This window comes from Bufo bufo, chromosome 2 (assembly GCF_905171765.1).
Source record: "Bufo bufo chromosome 2, aBufBuf1.1, whole genome shotgun sequence".
NCBI lineage: Eukaryota > Metazoa > Chordata > Amphibia > Anura > Bufonidae > Bufo > Bufo bufo.
Genome location: NC_053390.1, coordinates 291,170,286 through 291,184,273, shown reverse-complemented (window position 1 = coordinate 291,184,273; position 13,988 = coordinate 291,170,286). Strand labels below are relative to the sequence as shown.

Here is a 13,988-nt window from a genome sequence, read left to right as displayed (position 1 = left end):
GTGGGGGTCTCAGCACTCATACACCCACTGATGAAATCTTTTAATAGGTCTCTCTGACCTATCAATTTTTTTGAAAAGTTAGTGACCCTTTAAATATTTAAAATTTTTAATGATTTTAAATTTTTGCATTTTTTTTGTTATTTTATATGTTTAAAGGGGTTATCTTGGAATTATTGATGACCTATCCACAGGATAGGTCATCGATATTGCATTGGCTATGGTCGGAGTCCTGGCACCCCCACCGATCAGCTGTTTTGAGAAGCCGTGGCACTCGCCGGAGCTATGATTTATGGCTCTGGGCTTGGTATTGTAGCCCCTTTTTGACTTGAATGGGGCTGAGCTGCATCTAGGCCATGTGACCAATGTGCAGTGACGTCACAGGCCTAGCGCTAACTGAGGCAGTATCTCTTCAGATACATACTGTATTTTCCGGCATATAAGACGACTTTCTAACACTAGAAATTATTTTCAAAAGACGGGGATCATCTTATACGCCAGGTATAAGGCAGCACAGGGGAGAAGGAAGCAGTCCCTCCATCCCCTCTGTGCTGCCCGCTGCCACGAAGGAGGGGCCTGTGGTTTTATTTATTGCAAAAAAAACAAAAAACGATTTTAGAGATATACAAATTACCAGTACCTTTGTGCCCAAGGGGCTGTCCCTCCGCTGTTTTGTGCCCAGCCGCGCCCTTAATTATGGATCACAGCGCCGCCCCTCTTAATTTGTTCACTGCAGTTCCGTTTTTTTATCTTCTGAAGCTGCTCGTAATCTCGCGCATGCGCAGTTGGAGCACTCGCTCGTTCTTGCTGGGATCCAGGATTCGGGGTGCGGCTAGGCACAAAACGGCGGAGGGACAGCCCCTTGGGCACAAAAGTACTGGTAATTTGCATATCTATACAACAATGAGATTCTAGGTAACTCATTCAACCCAGTGTAATCCTGGGGCTCTGATCGGTTACAATGGCAGCCAGGACGCTACTGAAGCCCTGGCTGTCATGGTCCGTTCCCTGGACTGGAGAAGATCGTCTTGGAGACAGGGAGGGCTGGGCAGGCAGGGAGAGCTGACACAGCCAATCCAAGCAGGCTTCGTAGGCAGTGTGCATAGAAAATACTGGTATGGTACATTGCTTGCTGTGATTGGCTGGTTGTTGTATACTGGGTTGTATTGGCGATTCTGAGGGAAGGCAGGGGGAAGCAGGAGCATCTTCACTTCAGCCAATTCTAATGTGGTGGTGAATACAGTGCAGCACCAGTATCTGTACTAGTTCTTTCATACAGTACAGTATACAAATGGCTACCAGTCAAGACCCCATCATGGCTCCATCAGCAAGAAGAAAGAAATATGAAGCGAGTTTCAAACTTAAAGGGGTTCTGCAGTTTGTTTAAACTGATGATCTATCCTCTGGGTGTCGGACCCCCGCCGATCAGCTATTTGAGGAGGCAGAGGCGCTCTAGCAGCGCCGTGGCCTTCTCACTGTTTACCCCTGGCCCAGTGACGTCACGACTAGTATCAACTTTTAAACAAACTGCAGAACCCCCTTTAAAGTTGTAAACTTTGCCATGGAACATAATAACTGCGCTGCTGCAAGACAAATCTGATGTTTTAAAATTTTTATTTAGTGTGCGTTGGAAGAGGGATAGTCTGATACGGTGAGTATAACCCAAACCCTATATTTTAAATGGAAAAGTTGGGGGTTGTCTTATGCGCTCAGTCGTCTAATACGCCGGAAAATACGGTAATCAATATAAATTCTTGGCTAAACCCTTGGGTACCAGAGATTTTTTTTTTTGTATTTAAATTTTTCTTCCTCGTCTTTAGAGCCATAATTTTTAAAAAAAATTTTGTAGCTGTATGAAGGCTTGTTGTGGTGTTTTTTTTTTTTTTGCGGCACAAGTTGTATTTTCTAATGCCATCATTTAATATGGCATACAATGTAGTGTGATCTGGGGAAATTTAGGGGTATTGTCCCTATGGCGTTCCTTATGCGGCAAAACTGAACTGTGCCCTTTATTCTCTGGATCAGTAAGATTAAAACGATACCACATACATATAGGTTTGTTTGTGTTTTAGGCTACTTTCACACTTGCGGCAGTGTGATCCGGCGGGCAGTTCCGTCGTCGGAAGTGCCCGCCGGATCCGCCGATTTGGATGTGACTGAAAGCATTTGTGAGACTGATCCGGATGTGGATCCGTCTCACAAATGCATTGTAAGAATGGATCCGTCTCTTCGCTTGTCATGCGGACAGACGGATCCGTCTTGTATTTTTTTTTTCACATTTTTACCGGTCTGTGCAGGCCGGAAGGACTGATCCGGCATTCCGGTATTTTGAATGCCGGATCCAGCACTAATAATGCATTTCTTTTTTGCCGGAGATAAAACCGTAGCACCCTAGGAAAAATTGTTGCAAAGTAGTATATGTATGTATAGTTCTGTATGGATAAGTCAGATTTAACAAGTGTGACTCTGCCCTTGTAGGAAGCTAGGTAATGGACTTAGGTCTGCCCCTAGTCAGTGAATTTAGTGTTCGCTAAGGAGGAGAAAGGAACTACATATACTCTTCAGAAGCCTAGGCCTTAGTCCCAGAGAATCGGAGAGATTTATATCCAGAAAGCCATCTCTCCTCTACAGTACCCCTGAAAGTAATAATTTTGTCCCAATATTCCATAACACGTTTTACCTTACAAAGTTGGCAAATACCTACCACTCATAACAAAAAAAAACAACATTGTGTATATTTGAATTAATAAAAATTCCTATGGAGTATATCAATTGTAACTTAGTCCAATTGTCAGAGGAGACACTTGGTTCCATATAGCAGGTCCTCCTGTCACTAGCTGCCAATTTCTGTCCAATATTGCACTTTCTTTAGGTGTTAACATCTCCCACAAAGCAGTAGTTCTTTCAATCAAGTCATGGTAGTTGACGTTGATGTCGTTGTATAGACGCTCCAGCCACTTGCATACTTCTGCCAGTCTTCTGAAGCCAACAATGATATCACTATTCACTTCAGAGGACTCTACTGGCTATAGCGACTTGACTGAATAGACAAAGTTTTTTTCTTTCGACTCCCTGATAAACTTTGCATTCGACTTGGCCAAACGTGTATGTGTTTACTATTGGGAGAGCAGAGAAAGCTGCTGTTAAACACTTCTGGCGGCGGTTAATCTCCAGGGAGAACAAAAGCATCAGACAAAAATATTCATTTTGCCTGATTATTGCCTTCCCACATTAGACTGTGTTTGGCCCTCTTGAGTGTCCCCTTTGACATTTGGAGTAAATTCTTATGAATATGCTCCATAACCATTTTAGCTACTTCAAGTATACACAATAAGGCTGGGTTCACACCTGAGCGTATTCGATGAGCGCTTTTTACAGGCGTGTATTTTGGGGCGTTTTTGTATTTTGGAAACGCGCGTAGTACGCGTGTTTGTGTGATTAATCCAATGAAAAACTGCCACAATACGCCCCAAAAAAGCTCCTGTACTTCTTGGGGCGTAGGGCGTTTTACAGCGTGTTCGTACGTGCTGTAAAACACTCAGGTGAGAACCATGCCCATAGGGAAACATTGGTTTTTGCCTGTTGAGCGTTTTACAGCGCGTAGGAACGCGCTGTAAAACGCTCAGGTGTGAACCCAGCCTTAGGGTTTTCTTTTGAGCTATTGGTCAACATTGTATGTATATGTTATCAGTATTGGCTGGTAGGGATAATACACTGCTCAAAAAAATAAAGGGAACACTTAAACAACACAATGTAACTCCAAGTCAATCACACTTCTGTGAAATCAAACTGTCCACTTAGGAAGCAACACTGAGTGACAATCAATTTCACATGCTGTTGTGCAAATGGGATAGACAACAGGTGGAAATTTATAGGCAATTAGCAAGACACCCCCAATAAAGGAGTGGTTCTGCAGGTGGTGACCTGACCACTTCTCAGTTCCTATGCTTCCTGGCTGATGTTTTGGTCACTTTTGAATGCTGCCGGTGCTTTCACTCTAGTGGTAGCATGAGACGGAGTCTACAACCCACACAAGTGGCTCAGGTAGTGCAGCTTATCCAGGATGGCACATCAATGCAAGCTGTGGCAAGAAGGTTTGCTGTGTCTGTCAGCATAGTGTCCAGAGCATGGAGGCGCTACCAGGAGACAGGTCAGTACATCAGGAGACGTGGAGGAGGCCGTAGGAGGGCAACAACCCAGCAGCAGGACCGCTACCTCCGCCTTTGTGCAAGGAGGAACAGGAGGAGCACTGCCAGAGCCCTGGAAAATGACCTCCAGCAGGCCACAAATGTGCATGTGTCTGCTCAAACGGTCAGAAACAGACTCCATGAGGGAGATATGAGGGCCCGACGTCCACAGGTGGGGGTTGTGCTTACAGCCCAACACCGTGCAGGACGTTTGGCATTTGCCAGAAAACACCAAGATTGGCAAATTCGCCACTGGCGCCCTGTGCTCTTCACAGATGAAAGCAGGTTCACACTGAGCACATGTGACAGACGTGACAGAGTCTGGAGACGCCGTGGAGAACGTTCTGCTGCCTGCAACATCCTCCAGCATGACCGGTTTGGCATTAGGTCAGTAATGGTGTGGGGTGGCATTTCTTTGGAGGGCCGCACAGCCCTCCATGTGCTCGCCAGAGGTAGCCTGACTGCCATTAGGTACCGAGATGAGATCCTCAGACCCCTTGTGAGACCATATGCTGGTGCGGTTGGCCCTGGGTTCCTCCTAATGCAAGACAATGCTAGACCTCATGTGGCTGGAGTGTGTCAGCAGTTCCTGCAAGACAAAGGCATTGATGCTATGGACTGGCCCGCCCGTTCCCCAGACCTGAATCCAATTGAGCACATCTGGGACATCACGTCTCGCTCTATCCACCAACGTCACGTTGCACCACAGACTGTCCAAGAGTTGGCAGATGCTTTAGTCCAGGTCTGGGAGGAGATCCCTCAGGAGACCGTCCGCCACCTCATCAGGAGCATGCACAGGTGTTGTAGGGAGGTCATACAGGCACGTGGAGGCCACACACACTACTGAGCCTCATTTTGACTTGTTTTAAGGACATTACATCAAAGTTGGATCAGCCTGTAGTGTGTTTTTCCACTTTAATTTTGAGGGTGACTCCAAATCCAGACCTCCATGGGTTAAATTTTTTTATTTCCATTATTTTTTTTGGTGTGATTTTGTTGTCAGCACATTCAACTATGTAAAGAATAAAGTATTTCAGAAGAATATTTAATTAATTCAGATCTAGGATGTGTTATCTTTGTGTTCCCTTTATTTTTTTGAGCAGTGTAGTTCTGCTCCTGCATGCCCTTAAGTTCATGTGATATACTGCTAGTAGCATGGAATGGTAGGATTTATGTGGTTTGGTTTACCTTACTGTTTTATTCCCACATGGCATTTTTGGTCCTCAACCATCTGTAAATATTCAATGCTTCCTTCCCTCAGAGGATAATCCTTAGCAAAGTTGCTTTCTGAACTGGAGGTGTATAGGGCCAGCCTGTCTATTGTCAATTACACTACGAAATGCCAGTTTAACTATTTCCTATCTATAACTGAGTGCACAGATCATCTTGGTAGATGAGTCTTCTAATGTGTGAACCATAGCATTAACCACTTTAGCATTGAACCAGCAGGTCACTGCAGAGACAGCGTTTAGGTAAACATTAAAGAGTGCAGCGTGCGCACAAGCGCCGCAACCTCTTCAGATAGCTCGTGTGCTGGGAGTTGGACCCCCGCAGATCAGATATTGATGACTTATCCTGAGGATTGCTCACTAATATCATACAGCGCACAACCTCTTTAAAGGTTCTGCTGCTGCTGTCAAGGTGACATGGGGTATGTCATGAAAGAGGACCTTTCACCTGGAAAAACATTGTGAACGAAGTGTGCTGACATGTACAGCGGTGCCCGGGGATCTCACTGCACTTACTATTATCCCTGGGCGCCGCTCTGTTCTCCCGTTATGCCCTCCGGTATCTTCTCTCCCTAAGTTATAGTAGGCGGTGTCTGCCCTTGTCCTGTGGGCGTCTCCTTCTCCTAGGCTGCAGCGCTGGCCAATCGCATCGCACAGCTCACAGCCTGGGAGGTTTTTTTCTCCCAGGCTGTGAGCTGTTTGCTGCGATTGGCCAGCGCTACAGCCTAGGAGAAGGAGACGCCCACAGGACAAGAGAAGACCCGCCTACTATAACTTAGTGAGCGAAGATACCGGAGGGCATAACGGGAGAACGGAGCGGAGCCCAGGGATAATAGTAAGTGCAGTGAGATCCCCGGGCGCCGCTCTCCATGTCAGCATACTTAGTTCACAATGTTTTTCCAGGTGAAAGGTCCTCTTTAAGAGATCTTGTGGAGTTTATCTAGATGGGTCACAGCTATTATGGAGGCACAATGGGGACATTATTAAGCAGGTGGTGTGTACCACCTTCCCACCACATAAGGTACTATGACCTCATGGGAGGGAGCCCTTTAATGCATGTTCATGTAATAGTGTGTCATAGAGCGATGCCAGTGGTGATCACTGCTGAAGACAGCCTGGCTCATGCTGCAGTGACTTGGATTAGTGAACACTGATCCCTACTGTTTAATGGGGATCTGAACCCTTAGGCCTCTTTCACACGGGCGTTGCAGGAAAATGTGCGGGTGCGTTGCGGGAACACCCGCGATTTTTCCACACGAGTGCAAAACATTGTAATGCGTTTTGCACTCGTGTGAGAAAAATCGTGCATGTTTGGTACCCAAACTTCTTCACAGAAGTTCGGGCTTTGGACCAGTGTTGTGTAGATTGTATTATTTTTCCCTTATAACATGGTTATAAGGGAAAATAATAGCATTCTGAATACAGAATGCATAGTAAACTAGCGCTGGAGGGGTTAAAAAAAATAATAATAATAATTTAACTCACCTTAGTCCACTTGATCGTGTAGCCCGCCATCTCCTTCTGTCTCCTTTGTTGAATAGGACCTGTGGTGAGCATTAATTACAGGAACAGGACCTTTGACGTCACTCCGGTCATCACATGATCCATCACCATGGTAAAAGATCATGTGACATACCATGTGATGACCGGAGTGACGTCATCAAAGGTCCTGTTCCTGTATTTAATGCTCACCACAGGTCCTATTCAACAAAGGAGACAGAAGGAGATGTCGGGGTACGCGATCAAGTGGACTAAGGTGAGTTAAATAATTTTTTAGTATTTTTTTAACCCCTCCAGCGCTGTTTTACTATGCATTCTGTATTCAGAATGCTATTATTTTCCCTTATAACCATGTTATAAGGGAAAATAATAATGATCGTGTCTCCTAGCAACCGTGCATGAAAATCGCACCGCACTTGCTTGCGGATGCTTGCGATTTTCACGCAACCCCAATTCACTTCTATGGGGCCTGCGTTGCGTGAAAAACGCAGAATATAGAGCATGCTGCGATTTTCACGCAACGCACAAGTGATGCGTGAAAAACACTGCTCATGTGAACAGCCCCATAGAAATGAATGGGTCGGTATTCAGTGCGGGTGCAATGCGTTCAACTCGCGCATCGCATCCGCGCGGAATACTCGCCCGTGTGAAAGGGGCCTTACTGAAAGCATAAGAGGTGCAGCAGCACTTCTCACAGTGCTCTGCACATTCTGCCTGCATCAGCTCTGTAGTGCTTTTCCAGCATGCGAAGTACGGATCCTATATATAAACTTACTATAGATCCGTACGAAGCAAAAGGCGAAGAGAACTCTAAGAAGTGCCTTTTGGTAAAGGTTTAGGTCCTCTTTAACCCCTTAGATACTGCAGATAAAAGCAGCAAGTGAGGCATCAAAATGATTAAACCAGAAGAAGGTTCCCTCTGTCAACTTATTGGTCCCCCTGGAACATGATTGCAGGTGCCAAAGGGCTACTGTGGAAGCTGGAGCTAAAAATGACGCCATGTCTGCAATCCTAGTACACCTATCAGGCCTTCAGCTGCACCAGTTTTCTCCTTTTGGACAATTCAATCTAAAAACCATCTAAAGTATATTATACCATTGTAAGATATGAGCAGTCTAAATTGAATATGGCGTGCTTTCCGGTCATGGCCAACACCAGTGCAGAATTCACTCTCGCTGAACTTCCAGAATATTTATATATGGAATATCCATTTCCCAGTTGCATCATTTACTGACAAATAGTTGAAGAATTTTGCATTTGTAGCGGTCTCTGTCTCTGAAACGCGTGTACCTCACCAGTACTCATCTGTCTTCCTGGCTGGGAATGTGAATTCTTCAGTGACTGAAAGAACTGCTTTGCTGTCAGAACAAACGGCACATAATGTTTTACAGTGAGTGACTAGATGATATTTCATAAATTCATTCCAGCCTTTATAGGTCACTATCTGACATTTCACTCTTCTCCCTCAGATTAAGTTTTCTACAGGGGTTTTCTGCATTCCTTATAGTACAATGGCATTTTGTATTGCAACACATGTGCCCCCTGCACCGTTCCCACTGCGCAAGCGATGATTTCTCAGACAGAGAATTCCATCTTGTAGGAATGCTGGAAAAAACTGCACGATGCACAATTTCACAATTGCCTGTATGCCTGTCTTATAGTTTGAAAGTCTAAATATCAAACGCTATGGACATGTTTGACCTGGAAAAATGATGATTCGTGCTTACCTTGAGTTAATAACGCCATGTTTTGGGCTGCTATTTCCATTCCTTCATTCAGTTTCAGACACAATAGTATGGAGTTTTTAGCCTGATCCTAGTTCTAGACTTTGCATATGTGGTAGTGTCCCTCCCAGTAATACATGCTGGATGTGAGGTCTGTCTAGGATGCTGCTTTCTTCACTAGCTCATGTATCCTAACAGCTCGATACGTAGCCTGCTTTCCACTCCTATAATTCATGAGGGATCACCTCTTTTCTTGTGCTGACAGAAAATGATGCTAAGGAGTTTGTGATTCCCTGCTCCTGTGGTCTACAGTCGTGGCCAAAAGTTTTGAGATTGACAAAAATATTAGTTTTCACAAAGTTTGCTGCTAAACTGCTTTTAGATCGTTGTTTCAGTTGTTTCTGTGATGTAGTGAAATATAATTACACGCACTTCATACGTTTCAAAGGCTTTTATCGACAATTACATGACATTTATGCAAAGAGTCAGTATTTGCAGTGTTGGCCCTTCTTTTTCAGGACCTCTGCAATTCAACTGGGCATGCTCTCAATCAACTTCTGGGCCAATTCCTGACTGATAGCAACCCATTCTTTCATAATCACTTCTTGGAGTTTGTCAGAATTAGTGGGTTTTTGTTTGTCCACCCGCCTCTTGAGGATTGACTAAAAGTTCTCAATGGGATTAAGATTTGGGGAGTTTCCAGGCCATGGACCCAAAATGTCAACGTTTTGCCCCCCGAGCCACTTAGTTATCACTTTTGCCTTATGGCACTGTGCTCCATCGTGCTGGAAAATGCATTGTTCTTCACCAAACTGTTGTTGGATTGTTGGAAGAAGTTGCTGTTGGAGGGTGTTTTGGTATCATTCTTTATTCATGGCTGTGTTTTTGGCCAAAATTGTGAGTGAGCCCACTCCCTTGGATGAGAAGCAACCCCACACATGAATGGTCTCAGGATGCTTTACTGTTGGCATGACACAGGACTGATGGTAGCAATGACCTTTTCTTCTCCGGACAAGCCCTTTTTCCTGATGCCCCAAACAATCGGAAAGAGGCTTCATCGGAGAATATGACTTTGCCCCAGTCCTCAACAGTCCATTCACCATACTTTCTGCAGAAGATCAATCTGTCCTTTGATGTTTTTTTTGGAGAGAAGTGGCTTCTTTGCTGTCCTTCTTGACACCAGGCCATCTTCCAAAAGTCTTCGCCTCACTGTGCGTGCAGATGCGCTCACACCTGCCTGCTGCCATTCCTGAGCAAGCTCTGCACTGGTGGCACTCCGATCCCGCAACTGAATCCTCTTTAGGAGACTATCCTGGCGCTTGCTGGACTTTCTTGGACGCCCTGAAGCCTTCTTAACAAGAATTGAACCTCTTTCCTTGAAGTTCTTGATGATTCTATAAATTGTTGATTGAAGTGCAATCTTAGTAGCCACAATATCCTTGCCTGTGAAGCCATTTTTATGCAACGCAATGATGGCTGCTTGCATTTCTTTGCAGGTCACCATGGTTAACAATGGAAGAACAATGATTTCAAGCATCACCCTCCTTTTTAACATGTCAAGTCTGCCATTTTAACCCAATCAGCCTGACATAATGATCTCCAGCCTTGTGCTCGTCAACATTCTCACCTGAGTTAACAAGACGATTACTGAAATTATCTCAGCAGGTCCTTTAATGACAGCAATGAAATGCAGTGGAAAGGTTTTTTTGGGATTAAGTTAATTTTCATGGCAAAGAAGGACTATGCAGTTCATTTGATCACTCTTCATAACATTCTGGAGTATATGCAAATTGCTATTATAAAAACTTAAGCAGCAACTTTTCCAATTTCCAGTATTTTTGTAATTCTCAAAACTTTTGGCCACGACTGTACATTGAGTTTTCCCCTCTTTGTAAACTGTCTATACAAAGCCTGTGAATCATTCTACCTCTGTTTACAGCAGCGTGATTTGCCTTCCTGAAAACCTAGATGCGTTCCGCCCTCTCCACACCCTGATCTGCAGTGTACAACCTATTCCTCCATCCCAGCTGCTGTCTCTAACGCTAATAGTAAGGAGGAGACGCCATCAAACAGTAGCAGTGTGCTGTGTGAGATCTATGTCAACTTCTGCAGGACAGTGCGCCAAGTGAAGGACCTGCACACGCACTGCAGCAGCAAAGTGACAGAGATTAAAATGCGTTGTGCCAAGTTAAGATGGCATTCCCTAGCAGTTTCCATTCCTCCTGAGAATGGAGGTCCCCACCCTCTTCAATTGAGTTTCTGGGCAAGTATGTGTGCTGCCTCAGTTACCAGCAGTCCCACACAAAATGAATGGAGTGGCATGCTTGACAAACTGCGCCATTCAGATGGAGGAATGGATCCCAAGTTTTATACTATGCGTAGCATTTAAGTTGTCCCCTAAGTATCTGGGATCAGATGGTTATGCAGAGGTGACCATACCCTTTGAAAAGAAACTATATTCGCTACCTTAACCCATGATTAACTAGGTGTCAAGGATTCCTAGCATGTTCGAGGATCTTTTCTGCCCGACTTGTCTTCTCTAGTGCTAACGAATGGCTGCAGCAAGTGATGTCTGATTGCTTGTACCTCGATTGGAGGAGTAAATTGATCTTGCTCGTTTTGGCATTGCTGTCACCAGTATTTGTATTGGCGGTTGTCTGTTTGTGCTACTGTAGCAGGAACTGTGTAGGCAATGTGTTGTAAATGGTGTTGTTTTATGGCCATATGGGTACTCCTTAGTGGTGGGCACAGCATTATGGGCAATTGCTGTCAATACCGTTTGGTCCATTACTTCACAATCCCAAGAGTGAGGAACATCTGCAGGGTGACCTATGTGGACACTATTATTTGGAGCATTTCAGGGCTCAGCTCTGGGCACGTTGGGTTAGAATTCAGGTATTTCTTAAAGTTATAGGGATCTTGAGTGGTGGGTTTTGGCAGCGTTCGTACATTTTAAAAATGTACATCTGAGTGCCACACTTACAGAAATACTCTGTTAACATTGGCATAAACCCATTTTATAATGAAGAACAACAGTTTAATATTTTTGTTTGATGCATTTTTCATAAATTAGTATTCCACAAAGTTTCCTCTGTGAAATGCTTATGAAATAATTTCTTCTGTCAAGTCTGCGCCAGATGTTCCTTATTTAGATGTTCTTGCGTTCCCCTCCTTTTCCCCCCTACATACATATGCCTCTTTTGGGGGGGGGGGGTTGGCAATTTATTCAGTGTTTTGCTATTCCTAATAGTTTCTTGTCTGCAGTTTATTTAGTCAGAATTTCTAAAAAAGGGTTTCATAATGTAAAAAAACAGGACCAGTGTTTATCAGACCGAAGAAATTTAACCAGAACATGTGCGGACGCTGCCAAGTCCTGCACGTAGTGCCAAGTTGTTTTTCCCTTGTTCCATAAGTAGACCTAAAAACAATTTGTTGGGAAACTTTTTAACCTGGACGGCCAGATGTGATCTCCTATTTATATCTGCATTCCACTTCCTGCAGTGTATTTCTAGCATGGTGCTGCCCTCTAGAGTTCAGGCTGTATATTTCTGTTGAATTCTTGCACCTCAGCAGCTTTCTAGGAATGTGTTGTGTATGTGCTCCTTGCTTTCCAAAAGCCAGTGTTACTTTATTAAAAAAATTAATTAATGAAATAGCAGCACTCCCTCTACTCTGGGCTCTTTATTATGTAACATCTTCTGACAATGTTTTATATATATTCATATTCATGGAAAACGGATACCCTGTTTTGTACAACTTGAATGTTTTCATGCAGTTGTACTGTTAGGGTACTTTCACACTAGCGTTTTTGTTTTCCGGTATTGAGCTCCGTCACAGGAGCTCAATACCGGAAAGAAACTGCTCAGTTTTATCGTAATGCATTCTGAATATAGAGCATTCCGTTCAGGGTGTATCAGTTTAGTCCCTTTTTATGTTTTTGGACGGAGAAAATACCGCAGCATGCTACAGTTCTCTCCAGCCAAAAATACTGAACACTAGCCGGAATGCCGGTGTAACGTTATACTTCCCTACTTCGTGAGATTTCCCTACCCTCGTCACTTCCGGTCGCACCGGACATGACCTGAGGAGGTATGCAGCTCTGCGCAGGCGCACAACAACGGGTTAGAGAAATTTCACAGCAGAGTACGCATGCGCTGGGAGCCTCGCCAGCGGTTAGGGTAGGGAAAAATTATGGGCCAGTGCGCAGGCGCGGTGATCGGATGTATGTTCTCAGCTGGACACCGGCCGACACTGCACATGCACCGGGAGCCTCACCAGCGATTAGGAAAGGGAAAAATTACGTACGTGCCAGTGCTTTTTTCCTACCCTAACCGCTGGTGAGGCTCCCAGCGTATGCGCAGTGTCGGCCGGTGTCCAGCTGAGAACATCCATCCGATCACCGCGCCTGCGCACTGGCCCATAATTTTTCCCTACCCTAACCGCCGGCGAGGCTCCCGGCGCATGCGCACTCTGCTGTGAAATTTCCCTAACCAGTCGTTGTGCGCCTGTGCGGCGCAGCATACCTCCTTGCGTCATGTCCGGTGCAACCGGAAGTGACGAGGGTAGGGAAATCTCACGAAGTAGGGAAGTATAGCGTTGCACCGGCATTAATTTACATTGAAATGTATGTGCCGGATCCAGCATTAAGTGTTTCGGCATGCTCAGACCTTTTTAAAAATGCAAAAAAATTACTACCGGATCTGTTTTTCCAGATGACACCGGAGAGACGGATCCGGTATTTCAATGCATTTGTCAGACGGATTTGCGTCCGGATTTCCGGATCAGGCAGGGCGTTCCGGCGATGGAACTGCCTGCTGAAATCTTCTGCAAGTGTGAAAGTACCCTTAAGGAGGTTTTTAAATTGACTGTCTTTCCTTTAAAATGGGCCATCAATATCAGATAGCCTATTGTCTGACACCCTGTACCTTCAGGGTAGCTCCAGCACTGGAACTACACCGCTTCTACAATTGTGTATAGTGGATGGGGCAGCACTGCACTTACCAGCTCTGTCCACAACACTGTGGACTGATCTATATGTTTCCACTGACTATCTCTGGTACCAGTGCCAATCTAAAACGGCTGATCAGAGAGGATGTGTTGGACCCCTCCCCATCGGATGGACTATCCTGAGAATAGACCATCAATATTCAAATCCTGGAATGCCGCTTTAATGCTCCGTTTACTTTGCTGCCAGTCTTCTCTCTATTTATTTATTTATTTATTTTATTTTATTTATTTATTTATTTGGTCAGTAGCGCCATTCTTGACTGACCCACTCTTTAATCCAAAAAACAAATCCAGCACTCCGGTGACTTCAGATAAAACTTATTAGTTACTTATTGTTTTTTTTT

General features: G+C 44.7%; 1 protein-coding gene and 1 long non-coding RNA gene across 3 annotated transcripts in view; one reads left to right on the top strand and one right to left on the bottom strand.

Moving 5' to 3' along the window:
- SMTN (smoothelin) overlaps positions 1 to 13,988 on the top strand; it is a 141,038-nt gene that overhangs the window by 36,490 nt on the left and 90,560 nt on the right. The gene's annotated exons all lie outside the window — the stretch shown is intronic.
- LOC120988936 overlaps positions 8,210 to 13,988 on the bottom strand; it is a 34,346-nt gene continuing 28,567 nt past the window's right edge. The window contains exon 3 of the long non-coding RNA XR_005776203.1: positions 8,210 to 8,614. This is a non-coding gene — a long non-coding RNA (uncharacterized LOC120988936). The remainder of the gene's footprint in view (positions 8,615 to 13,988) is intronic.